We start from the raw sequence: 12,288 nt of genomic DNA, 5'->3' as shown, positions 1-12,288 counted from the left end.
CACTTAGCAAACTTTATAGAATTTTGCGATACATTTAAAATCAATGGTGTTTCTGATGATGCCATTCGTCTTCGGTTATTCCCTTTTTCATTAAGGAACAAAGCTAAACAGTGGTTGAACTCATTACCACGAGGGTCAATTACTACTTGGGAACAAATGACCGAAAAATTCTTACTAAAATATTTTCCTTCGGCTAAAACGGCTAAATTACGTACTAACATCTCTTCTTTTGTGCAGATGGATTTAGAGACCCTCTACGATGCATGGGAGAGATACAAGGACTTACTGAGAAGGTGTCCTCACCATGGGTTAACGCTGTGGCTCCAAGTACAAACATTCCACAATGGTTTGAATCCTTCGACTCGGCAAATGGTTGACGCAGCTGTTGGCGGAACCATCAATAATAAAACACCTAAAGATGCCTATGAGTTTATTGAGGAGATGTCACTGAATAACTATCAGTGGCAAGTCATGATGACAAAGTCAACGAAAATAGTCGATGTTTATAATGTCGATTCAGTTAGCATGCTATCAAATTAGGTAGAACTCTTGACTAAAAAGATTGATGGTTTTCTTAGTTCTTCACAGGTTCACCCAGTAATGCAGTGCGAAGCAAGTAGCGGTGGAACAAACCATTTGGAATATCAACCTTATGGCCATAATATGGATAATGAGCAGCCCAACTGCATGGGTAATAACCTTCGACCTCAAAACAATCCATTTAGTAACACCTACAATGTAGGTTGGAGGAACCATCCTAATTTTTCGTGGGGAGGCCAAGGAAATCAAAGACCACAACATCTTTCAGGTTTTCAGCAACCACTCTACCAACAGGAAAAGAAGCCGAACCTTGAAGAGATGCTCTCAAAGTTTATATCAGTGTCAGAAACCCGCTTTCAGAACACCGAGATAGCACTTAAGAATCAACAAGCATCAATCTAAGGGCTTGAAACTCAGACAAGCCAGCTATCCAAACTGATCTCGAAAATACCATTAGGAAGTTTACTTAGTAACACCAAATCAAGAGAGCATGTCAAAGCAGTTACACTAAGGAGTGGGAAAGTGTTAGCGGAATCTGAAAAGAAGTTAGCACAAGAAGCCGTGGAAAGTAAAAGGAGGGAAGAAAAACCCGAAAATGGTGACAAACCAGTACTGGAGGAATATAAACCACCAGTTCCATATCCAGCAAAATTGAAAAAAGATCGCATTGATGCACAATTCAGTAAGTTTCTTGAACTTTTTAAGCAATTACATATCAACTTACCTTTTGTTGAAGCCATCTCGCAGATGCCTACCTACACAAAATTTTTGAAGGAGCTTCTAACAAATAAAAGGAAGTTAGAGGACTTATCTACAGTAGAACTCAACGAGGAGTGCTCAGCCATACTCCAAAACAAGCTGCCAACCAAACTGAAAGATCTAGGAAGTTTTACTATCCCTTGCTTAATTGGTAGTCTGAATGTTGAAAAAGCACTAGCTAATTTAGGCGCTAGCATTAATTTGATGCCATATAAAATGTTCAAACAACTTGGTCTTGGGGAACCTAAACCTACTAGGATGAGTATTCAATTAGCCGATAGATCTGTTAAATATCCTAGAGGTATTATAGAAGACATACTCGTAAAAGTAGATAAATTTATATTCCCTGTTGATTTTGTTGTGCTTGACATGGATGAAGATGTGGAAGTACCCTTAATTTTAGGACGCCCATTTCTAGCCACTACTAAAGCTGTAATCGACGTGGGTGACAGTAAATTGGTACTTAGAGTAGGTGACAAGGAGATTATCTTTAAAATTTACAATGCTATGAGATTCTCTAGGGAACAAGATGATTCATGTTATTTTATTGACTATATTGATCATATTACTTAAGACTCTTTTTAGGAAATTGTACAAGAGGAGATGACGGAACCGTATCCAGCTCAAGGCGAGGAGACAGGTGAGGAACCTAATGACCATTCGTCAAGACAAGTAGAATATGAGGGAATTAAGATAAACGATGAACTTAAGCAAAAACCCTCTATTGAGAAGCCTCCAAAAATGGAACTTAAACAATTACTAAACCACTTAGAATATGCATTCCTTGGAAATAATTCTACATTACCAGTTATTATTGCTTCTAACTTGCAACCTAAGGAGAAAGAGGAATTAATCCAAGTACTAAAAGAACAAAAAAAGGCCATAGCTTGGAAAATTTTTGACATTAAAGGAATCAACCCTTCTTTTTGTACCCACAAAATTTTGATGGAAGATGAATACAAACTGTGTGTGCAAGCTCAAAGATGTCTGAACCCCAACATGAAGGAAGTTGTAAAAGCCAAGCTAATTAAACTTCTAGATGCTGGAATTATTTATCCTATTTCTGGCAGTTCTTAGGTAAGTCCAGTGCAGGTTGTCCCCAAGAAAGGAGGCATGACGGTTGTGACCAACGAGAAGAATGAATTAATCCCAACAAGAACAGTCACAGGATTGAGAGTTTGCATAGACTATAGGAAACTGAATGATGCCACAAGAAAAGATCACTTCCCCTTGCCATTCATTGACCAAATGTTGGAAAGATTATCCGGACACATGTATTACTGCTTCCTAGACGGACTCTCTGGTTACTTCCAAATTCCAATAGCTCCTAAAGATCAAGAAAAGACGACATTCACATGCCCAAATGGTACGTTCTCTTATCATAGAATGCCTTTTGGATTTTGTAATGCTCCTGCCACTTTTCAGCGCTGTATGATGGCCATATTCGACGAACTCGTGGAAGATATCATGGAAGTATTTATGGATGATTTTTTGGTATTCGTTAACTCTTTCCATCTCTGCCTTAAAAATTTCAAATGAGTCTTAATAAGATGTGAGGAAACAAAGACGTTATGGTCGGATCCGACGTGCCACATCGAAGCGTTCAAAACATTTTATATTGTTGGTCTAGAAAAACTTACTTACTGTTTTTAAAAAATAATTTCATTATAAGTTAAAGTGAATGGAAGCTGTGCACCAGGTAGGAAACCAGAAAAAAGGAGGTGAATCCATCGGACTGCTTAAGTACCAAGCTCCCTTCGGATCCAATCCTAAACATGCACACCACCATTGCCACACCTCAACGTCATGTATATTTTCAAGAAACCAATTTGATTAAGTCCTTTTTAGGAAAAGTGATTAATTTTGGAAAATATTTTCATTGCGGAAGCTTTGCTTGTTGTCGTGTTATTTTGAAATCAATTACTGTTCATGAAAATGCGCCCTAAAGCTATCCAATTTTAACAGTTAAATATAAGTAATACCTATCTTAACAAAACATATTAAAACCATCAAGAAAAATTAAGCGACCTTATTACATTTAAAAACCCAAAACCTTAAGCGTAAATAAAAGGATGTCCAGTTCACCAGAAGAAAAATCGAATTTGCAGAACATGTGGCCACTCCGAATGCTTCACAGCTCTAGGCCCACTATGGTTGGGGATTACCTGCGTGGATGAAAATAAAGGGGTGAGTTTGGGGAAACTCAGCGTTTAAATTAACCCAACCATAGCCTATATCGGTTCAAACCACAAAAACAGAATAAGTTGGCCTTAGCCCAGAACAAAATTCAGAATAAAGCCCATAGGCCCATAACAGATCAGAACAGATATTACATGTTTATGCAAAACCCAACCCATATCCAACCATATGCACCCCCATACCAACCTTTCACCATGTGGGGAGACTACTCGACCCACCCAACCGCTACACGCCACAGAAATATGCAGCATGGCTGCCAGAACAGATAATGTGACAGAGTCACCAGATACAGATAATCGTGGCAGAGCCACCAGAACAGATATATGTGGCAAAGCCACCAGATCAGATAATTGTGGCATAGCCACCAGGACGCTTCCTCCATAATATAACCCATGTCCCCATGCAACAGATATACAATCATGGCATACATCATACGGAATCAGATCATTATGCTTTTCAGTCAAAAGTAACCCTAGGGGTATAATGGTAATTTTGCACCTAAGGGTATAACAGTAATTTTCCATACATAGGGGTATTCAAGTAATTTAACTATTCTTAAGGTTTTCATGCATAACATAGCCATTTACGTACGACTAGAAACACTTACCGCGTTTTCTTACCGAATTGGGCCCGTTGGCCCGTTATCCCGATTTTGTCCCATTAAGCCCAAAAACATCGAAATGCACAAAATCGTGCACTCTACAGTCTTATCACTTTAATTTACCATATACATCAACTATTAATCTCACGAACATTTGCAAACTCGCAAGTTCTCAAAATATCGGCTTTTCGGCATTTTGGCTTTTCGGCTTTTGCTGATCTAGTCTATAAGAGGGTGTCAGTTACACACCTGTTTGCGACGATATGCTGACGAGATCCACACATGAACTTCCTACAATTGGATTACTAAAACATTAATCTAACTATCGAAAATGAACTACGTATTAACCCCTTACCATATTCAGCCAATAGCACCTTAGGCACTAGCGATCCTACCTTTGCCGAAATTAGCGATTATGTCTAGATCCAATCGTTCCACTTGTCCAAGCCTTTGATCAGTAGCCTTCAGATCATACTAGCATCAAAAATAAAATAGTTATCACAACCCTTAGAGCTTCAAGCCCAAATCTACAGTCTCCCTAACCTTTAGGGGTTTCGGTTTTTTCTAAAACCTGAAATAAAGATTAGGCTCAAAAACTTACCATCGGTTCCTTTGGTCAATGATTTCAATTAACTCCTACTCAGTTCTGATGCAGATCTAACCCCTCAAATGATAAAAAAAGTCAAGCCTTTAGTGATCTTAAAATTCGGCTATGTCCCTATAGCTATGCGTTTTCAGTTTTTTTTTTGTAACAGTGAAGAAAAGATGGGGGTTTTGTAGTGGCTTTGTCGATAGAGGTTTTAGGGTTCAGAAAAAGAAAGAATTGATCAAAAAGGATAAAGAAAAATCAGTAGGTTTTTGCTAGGAGAATTCGGCACAGACAATATGAACTTTAGGGATTTTGGCTTTTGTGATATTCGGCTGTAAGGCTTAAAAATAATAGTAAGAAAGTGGTGTAGAGTAGAGTGGTAGAAGGATTCGGCTATGAAGAAAAGAAGGGGAGAAGGTAGATGGAGAGAAAAAGAAAAGAAAGGAGGAGGAGGAAGGATGGTCAGGAAAACGGCATAACTTACCCCCAAATGTCGAATTTATACTTGGCATTTAACCTAGCCAAAATTTGCCCCCTAACGAAACCCTTGGCCGGCCAACTCTTGCTCCTCAAGAGTCCATCATTCGGCCAATACTGCTCTCCCTAATCAGCTCCTAAATCCTCTCCCTTATCCCCTCCTTACTCAATCTCCTGAGCAACTCAAACTCCTCCTGACAGTCTTTTACTTGAGTTCCATTACTTACCCTTTCTAAACATAAAAAATAATTCCCTTAATATGTTTCCATTGTGACTTGAACCTTGGTTCTCCCTAGCATCCACACACCACTTTTATAGCAATCCCAGTGGAGTCACATGCCACTTTGCCACCTGCTTCCTTGTGTTTTATTTTACCCAATTAATACTCAGAAGCCCAGTTAACCAGAACCCCTTTTTTTCCTATGGAATTAAAATTAATTAAAAAATATCGTGTTTTAACTGAAGCTTGGGCCTTCTAGAGGCCCACTAACATAATTAAACCTACGCCAAGCAGATAGAACACAGAAATTTTAAATTTTACCAGCATACATAGAATTCCCTAAAATTGGGGCGTTACAACTCTACCCTCCTCAAAGAAATTTCGTCCTCGAAATTTTCCTGATCCAAACAGATGAGGGTATTGCTGTTGCATCACCTCTTCTGGCTCCCAAGTAGCTTCCTCTCTGCCATGATTATGCCAAAGCACTTTCACTAATGGGACAGATTTCCTTCTTAGAACCTTAACATCTCGAGCCAATATTTGCACAAGCTCCTCTTCGAAGGTCAAATCAGTTTGCACTTCAATATCTGCAACCGGCACGACATGAGCAGGGTCAGAACGATAACGCCTTAACATGGAGACATGAAAAACATCGTGAATCCTGTCTAACTCTAAAGCCAATTCCAATTGATAAGCCACTGGGCCTACTCGCTTCAAAACCCGATAAGGCCCAATGAACCGCGGACTCAACTTGCCCTTCTTACCAAACCTTAATATCTTCTTCCAAGGAGAAACCTTTAAGAAGACCATATCACCTACTGAGTACTCAATCTCCTTCTGCTTCAAATCTGCATACGACTTTTGCCTATCAGATGCTTCTTTTAACCGATCTCTAATTATTCTGACCTTATCCTCAGTATCAGCTACCAACTCTAGTCCAAGAACTTGTCGCTCTCCTAGTTCAGTCTAACAACTAGGTGTACGACACCTTCGTCCATACAGTGCTTCATATGGTGCCATTCGAATACTCGCCTAGTAACTGTTATTGTACGTAAATTCTGCCAACGGCAAGTAATCCTCCCAACTACCTCGAAAGTCAATCACGCATCCCCTCAAAATGTCCTCCAGAATCTGAATAACCCGTTTTGACTGACCATCAGTTTGGGGATGGAAAGTCGTACTAAAGTTCAATCACGTCCCCAACGCCTCATGCAACTTTTGCCAAAATCGATATGTGAATATGGGATCCCAGTCAGAGATAATCGAAAGTGGACTCCATGAAGTCGCACAATCTCCGCTACATACAACTTGGCTAACTTTTGAAGTGAAAAGTCAGTACGTACAGGTATGAAATGGGCCGATTTGGTCAACCTATCCATAATCACCCACACCGAGTCTTTTTTTGATGGTGTCAAAGACAGCCTACTCACAAAGTCCATGGCTACCCTCTCCCACTTCCAAAGTGGTATCCTCACTAGCTGCAACAGTCCAGAAGGTAATTGATTCTCAGCTTTCACTTGCTGGCATGTCAGACATTTCCTTACAAACTTCGTTACTTCTTGTTTAAGCCTAGGCCACCAGTACAATTCTCGCAAGTCGTGATACAGCTTATTCCCTTTAGGATGCATGGCACAAAGTCCCCCATGAGCTTCCTTCAATATTGTCTACCTCAAGTCAGAGTCCTTCAGAACACAAATTCTTCCTCGGAAACACAAAACTCCTTCTCCATTTAACCCAAACTCAGAAGTTTCCCCTTCTTTAACTTGTTGAAAACGAGCGACCAATAACTCATCTTCCAACTGCTTTTCCTTAATCTGGTCCACCCAGGTTGGCCTTACCTGCAATTCAGCCAACAAACTGCCATCATCATATAGACTCAGACGAGCAAACATTGCTCTCAGATCAGATACAGTTCTACGACTTAGAGCATCAGCTACCACATTAGCCTTGCCTAGGTGATACTCGATCGAGCAGTCATAATCCTTAAGCAACTCAATCCATCTCCTTTGCCTAAGGTTCAGCTCCTTCTGAGTCAACAAATACTTAAGACTCTTATGGTCTGTGTATATAATACACCTTTCTCCGTACAAGTAATGTCTCCAAATCTTAAGTGCAAATATCACTGCTGCCAACTCCAAATCACGAGTAGGATAGTTCCCCTCATGAGGCTTAAGCTATCGTGATGCATATGCCACAACCTTACCCTCCTGCATTAACACGTAGCCCAAACCTACATGTGATGCGTCACTGAACACAGTAAAATCCTTCCCACACTCTAGCTGAATTAACACAGGTGCTTCAGTCAGAACTTTCTTCAACTTCTCAAAAGCTTCTTACTGCTTCTCAGTCCATACAAACGGTACTCCTTTCCTTATGAGTTTTGTCAGAGGTGCTGCCATCACAAAAAAACCTTCCACAAACCTTCTGTAGTATCCTGCCAATCCTAGAAAACTCCGTATTTTCGACACTGACCTAGGCGGCTTCCACTCCAAAATTGCTTCAATTTTCTGAGGGTCCACCCTAATCCCCTCAGCAGAGACCACATGTCCTAAGAAGGTTACTTCCCTCAACCAAAATTCACACTTGCTGAACTTCGCATAGAGTTCCTTCTCCCTTAACACTTGTAGCACAATACAGAGATGCTCATCATGCTTCACTTCAGTTTCAGAATATACCAGGATATCGTCAATAAAGACGACTACGAACCGATCCAAAAATGGTTGGAACACATAATTCATCAGATCCATAAATGCTGCAGGAGCGTTTATCAGTCCAAATGGCATAACCAGAAACTCGAAATGAACATACTGAGTCCTGAATGTCGTCTTATGGATATCTACCTCCTTGATCCTTAACTGATGATATCCAGATCGAAGGTTGATCTTGGAAAATACAGAAGCTCCTCTAAGCAGGTCGAACAGATAGTCAATCCTTGGCGGTGGATACTTATTCTTAATCGTCAGTTTGTTCAACTGGCGATAATCAATACACATCCGCATCGTACCATCTTTCTTTTTCACGAATAGCACCGGTGCTCCCCATGGGGACACGCTTGGCCTAATGAAGCCCTTATCCAAAAACTCTTGAATTTGTGCCTTTAACTCTATTAACTTATTCGGTGCCATCCTATATGGTGCGATGGACATCGATGCCGTTCGATGCAACAAGTCGATTCCAAACTTGACTTCTCGGTTCGGAGGCAATCCCGGAAGCTCCTCCAGAAAAATATCTTAGAACACCTTTACGGTCTTAACCTTATCCACTTTCAGACCCTCCTCTTTCGACTGACTTACAAAGGCCAAATAGGCCTCACAACCTTTCCGAATCCACTTTTTGGCTCTTAATGCCGACACCACATTGGACAAATAATCCCTTCGCTCACCTATCACCATAACCTCCTCACCCTCCGTGGTCCTTAACACCATTCGTTTAGCAGCATAATCTAGAGTCGCCTTATGCTTAACAAGCCAGTCTATTCCCAGAATGAGGTCAAATTCTCTGAACGGTAACTCCATCAGATCTCCAGAGAAAGTCCTACCTTGAGTTTCTAAGGGTACATCCCTATACAGTATACCCCACTCACAATCTTCTCGGAGTGCACACCCAACAACCCAGATATGGCACATGCAACATAGGAATGAGTAGATCCAATATCCACCAAAGCAGTATACGGCATGCTAGAAACCAAAAACGTACCAGTTATGACGTTAGGTGCGTCGCCCTCCTCTTGGCGATAAGCTACATACACCAACACTGGATGTCGAGCTTCAGCATTTTCGGCACCCCTGCCAGGTGCCCCTCGACCTCGACCATTTTCATTTTTGCCCTTACCTTGTTTACGTCCTCTCGGTGGTTGTAGTCCACCTCTCATGGGTTGAGCAACCCTCTGTACAGCAACTTGAGCCTGATCAGCTCTCTGAGGACAGTCTTTAACTCTGTGCTCTATAGATCCGCATCGGAAACAAGCACCGGAACGTTTCCTACACTCGCCCAAATGTACCTTACCACAGTCTCCACAGATTGGTGGTCTAACAATATTCATCGGCACTGCTCGAACTGGTTCCTCCACTCTTGCTCTCTTAACATTTCTATTTGCTCCACCCGGAGGTCCGGAATCCTTCTGAAAATGGTTCCAATCATTCTCCCGATTCTGCTTTTCAGCATGCTTTACCTTCTCAGCTATCTTTACCTTCTCCACCAAGACCGCAAAGTCCCGCTCCTTCTGCGGAGCAATCAACACCCTAAGGTCATCCCTAAGACCATCCTCGAACCGCACACTTCGTTCATATTCTGTAGTGACTATGCCCATGGCATACAGGCTCAGCCTCAGAAACTCGACCTCGTACCCAGCAACTGCGTTACCTCCTTGCACTAGATTCAAAAATTCCTTTCTGCAGGCGTCCACATAACTCGCCCCAACATACTTCCCTTTAAAGGCCATCTTAAACAGTTCCCAAGTTACCTTATCAGTTGGGGTCCCTTCTCTCACAGTGAGCCACCACTGATAAGCCTCGTCTCGTAGCAATGGTAGGGCTCCCTTCAACTTATACTTCACAGAGCAGTCCAAGTAGTCCATAATCCGTTCTGTGGCCTCCAACCAATATTCCGCCACATTCGGGGCTACACCAGACACGCCCCTAAAGATCTCCGCTCCGTTAGCCCAGAGTCATTCAGAAATGGATCCCCGAATTTCGTTGCCCGTACTTGCCCCGGTAACCCTTTCCAGAACACGAAGCATTGCCTGCGACAGGGCATCATCCCCGGCACCACGGTCATGAGACTCCACCTCTGTTGCTGGTGGTACTGGTGCATCTGCCACCGTCATATGTCTGGAAGATGAAGATCCCGCTTGAGCACTTCCTCGGCCCCGTCCACGGCCTCTTCCACGAGCAGCTCTTGTAGTCATATCGTATTATCTGATTACAAATTTTTATAAATTAATTCAATATTCCAGTGTTTATTACAGATGTTTTATGAATCAGACAGTAATTCAGAGTTTGTTTTCGCAGAATCGAAGTCTAGCTACAGTTCAGTCTCTTATCAAAATTTTCCTATGGTTTCAGTATCATCCTATCTAATGTATCCTAGTAGGGTTTCAGTCTCAGACAGATAATTCAGGAAAATATTTATAAAAATTCAGAGTAATACTTACAGGCTTGGGCCGGAGATTCGGAATGTCACCTTCTAAAGATCTAAATTTTGAAAATAGAGTTTTTTTTCAATCTTTATAAAATTTTTATTTTCAAAAATCTTTATTTTTGTAAACCCATTCCACAGCCGAGTTGTTGCAACTTGGCTCTAATACCACTAAATGTAACACTCCAAACCCGGCCTAGACGTTATGGCCAAATTCGATGTGTCACATCGAAGCGTTCAAAATATTTTATATTGTTGGTCTAGAAAAACTTACTTAGTGTTTTTAAAAAATAATTTCATTATAAGATAAAGTGAATGGAAGCTGTGCACCAGGTAGAAAACCGGAAAAAGAGGAGGTGAGTCCATCGGACTGCTTAAGTACCAACCTCCCTTCGGATCCAATCCTAGACATGCACACCGCCATTGCCACACCTCAACATCATGTATATTTTCAGGAAACCAATTTGATTAAGTCCTTTTTAGGAAAAGTGATTAATTTCGTAAAATATTTTCATTGCGGAAGCTTTGCTTGTTGTCGTGTTATTTTGAAATCAATTACTGTTCTTGAAAACGCGCCCTAGAGCTATCCAATTTCAACAGTTAAATATAAGTAATACCTATCTTAACAAAACATATTAAAACCATCAAGAAAAATTAAGCGGCCTTATTACATTTAAAAACCCAAAACCTTAAGCGTAAATAAAAGGATGTCCAGTTCACCAGAAGAAAAATCGAATTTGCAGAACGTGTGGCCATTCTGAATCCTTCACAGCTCCAGGCCCACTATAGTTGGAGATTACCTGCGTGGATGAAAATAAAGGGGTGAGTTTGGGGAAACTCTGTAACACCCCGTACCCGAGACCGTTGCCGGAGTCAAACGCGAGGTGCTAACAGACTTAATTACTTTGTTTTCACAGTCCATTTTAAAAAAAATCCAGATAGGCTGGCTAACCGAGTCACTATCGCCTTAAAAATCATATCTCGAGTTCCAAAATTCGAAAACTGATTCTGTAAATTTTCCCTGAAATTAGACTCATATATCCATCTCTGGATTTATTTCTAGAATTTTATGCTGGGCCAATTGGTACAGTTTATTAGTTAAAGCCTCCCCTGATTCTGGGTTTGACTACTCTGACCTTCACGTATTACGACTTGGATATCTCCCTGTACAGAGCTTCAATACTCATGCCGTTTGTTTCTAATGAAACTAAACTCAAAGGGGAATCTATACATATAAGGCATGACTTCTAATTGTCTCTGGATAATTTATGGTAAATTTTCAAAGACGAAACAGGGGATCCATAAACCGTTCTGGTCCTGTTTCACGAGAACTGTAATATCTCTTAATATACTGTTCATATGATCGTTTCGTTACTTTCATATGAAAATAGATTCATCAAGGTTCGATTACATAATTTATTCACTATTTAATTCCTTTTCTACAAATTTTAGTGATTTTTCAAATCCACACCACTGCTGCTGTCAGCATCTGTTTTCAAGGTAAACTTTACCTATTTCGTGGTTACCATGGACCAACTAGAGTCTTGTCATACATAGGTCCACATATGATCATATTCAGCCATTCCAATGGCTGATCATTTGCCCAACACTTCCATTCCAGTCCATAGTCACATCATGAAACCATATATATATACATAAACACAAATGGTCTAATGCCATACTCCACTTCTACGAGCCATTTTCGCATGGCTGTACACACATACATCACAAAAAGTACTTGAAAAACAACAAAGGGTAGTCCTATAC

The 12,288-nt window shown here is 40.8% G+C and overlaps 1 non-coding gene across 1 annotated transcript; it reads right to left on the bottom strand.

Moving 5' to 3' along the window:
* Positions 1 to 204: 204 nt before the first annotated feature.
* Positions 205 to 311, bottom strand: LOC121210578 (small nucleolar RNA R71). The gene has a single exon (XR_005905693.1). It is a non-coding gene; the product is annotated as a small nucleolar RNA R71 (small nucleolar RNA).
* Between the last annotated feature and the right edge of the window lie 11,977 nt (positions 312 to 12,288).

This window comes from Gossypium hirsutum, chromosome A11, assembly GCF_007990345.1.
Source record: "Gossypium hirsutum isolate 1008001.06 chromosome A11, Gossypium_hirsutum_v2.1, whole genome shotgun sequence".
In the NCBI taxonomy this organism is placed as follows: domain Eukaryota; kingdom Viridiplantae; phylum Streptophyta; class Magnoliopsida; order Malvales; family Malvaceae; genus Gossypium; species Gossypium hirsutum.
This window is presented reverse-complemented; position numbering and strand designations above follow the sequence as displayed.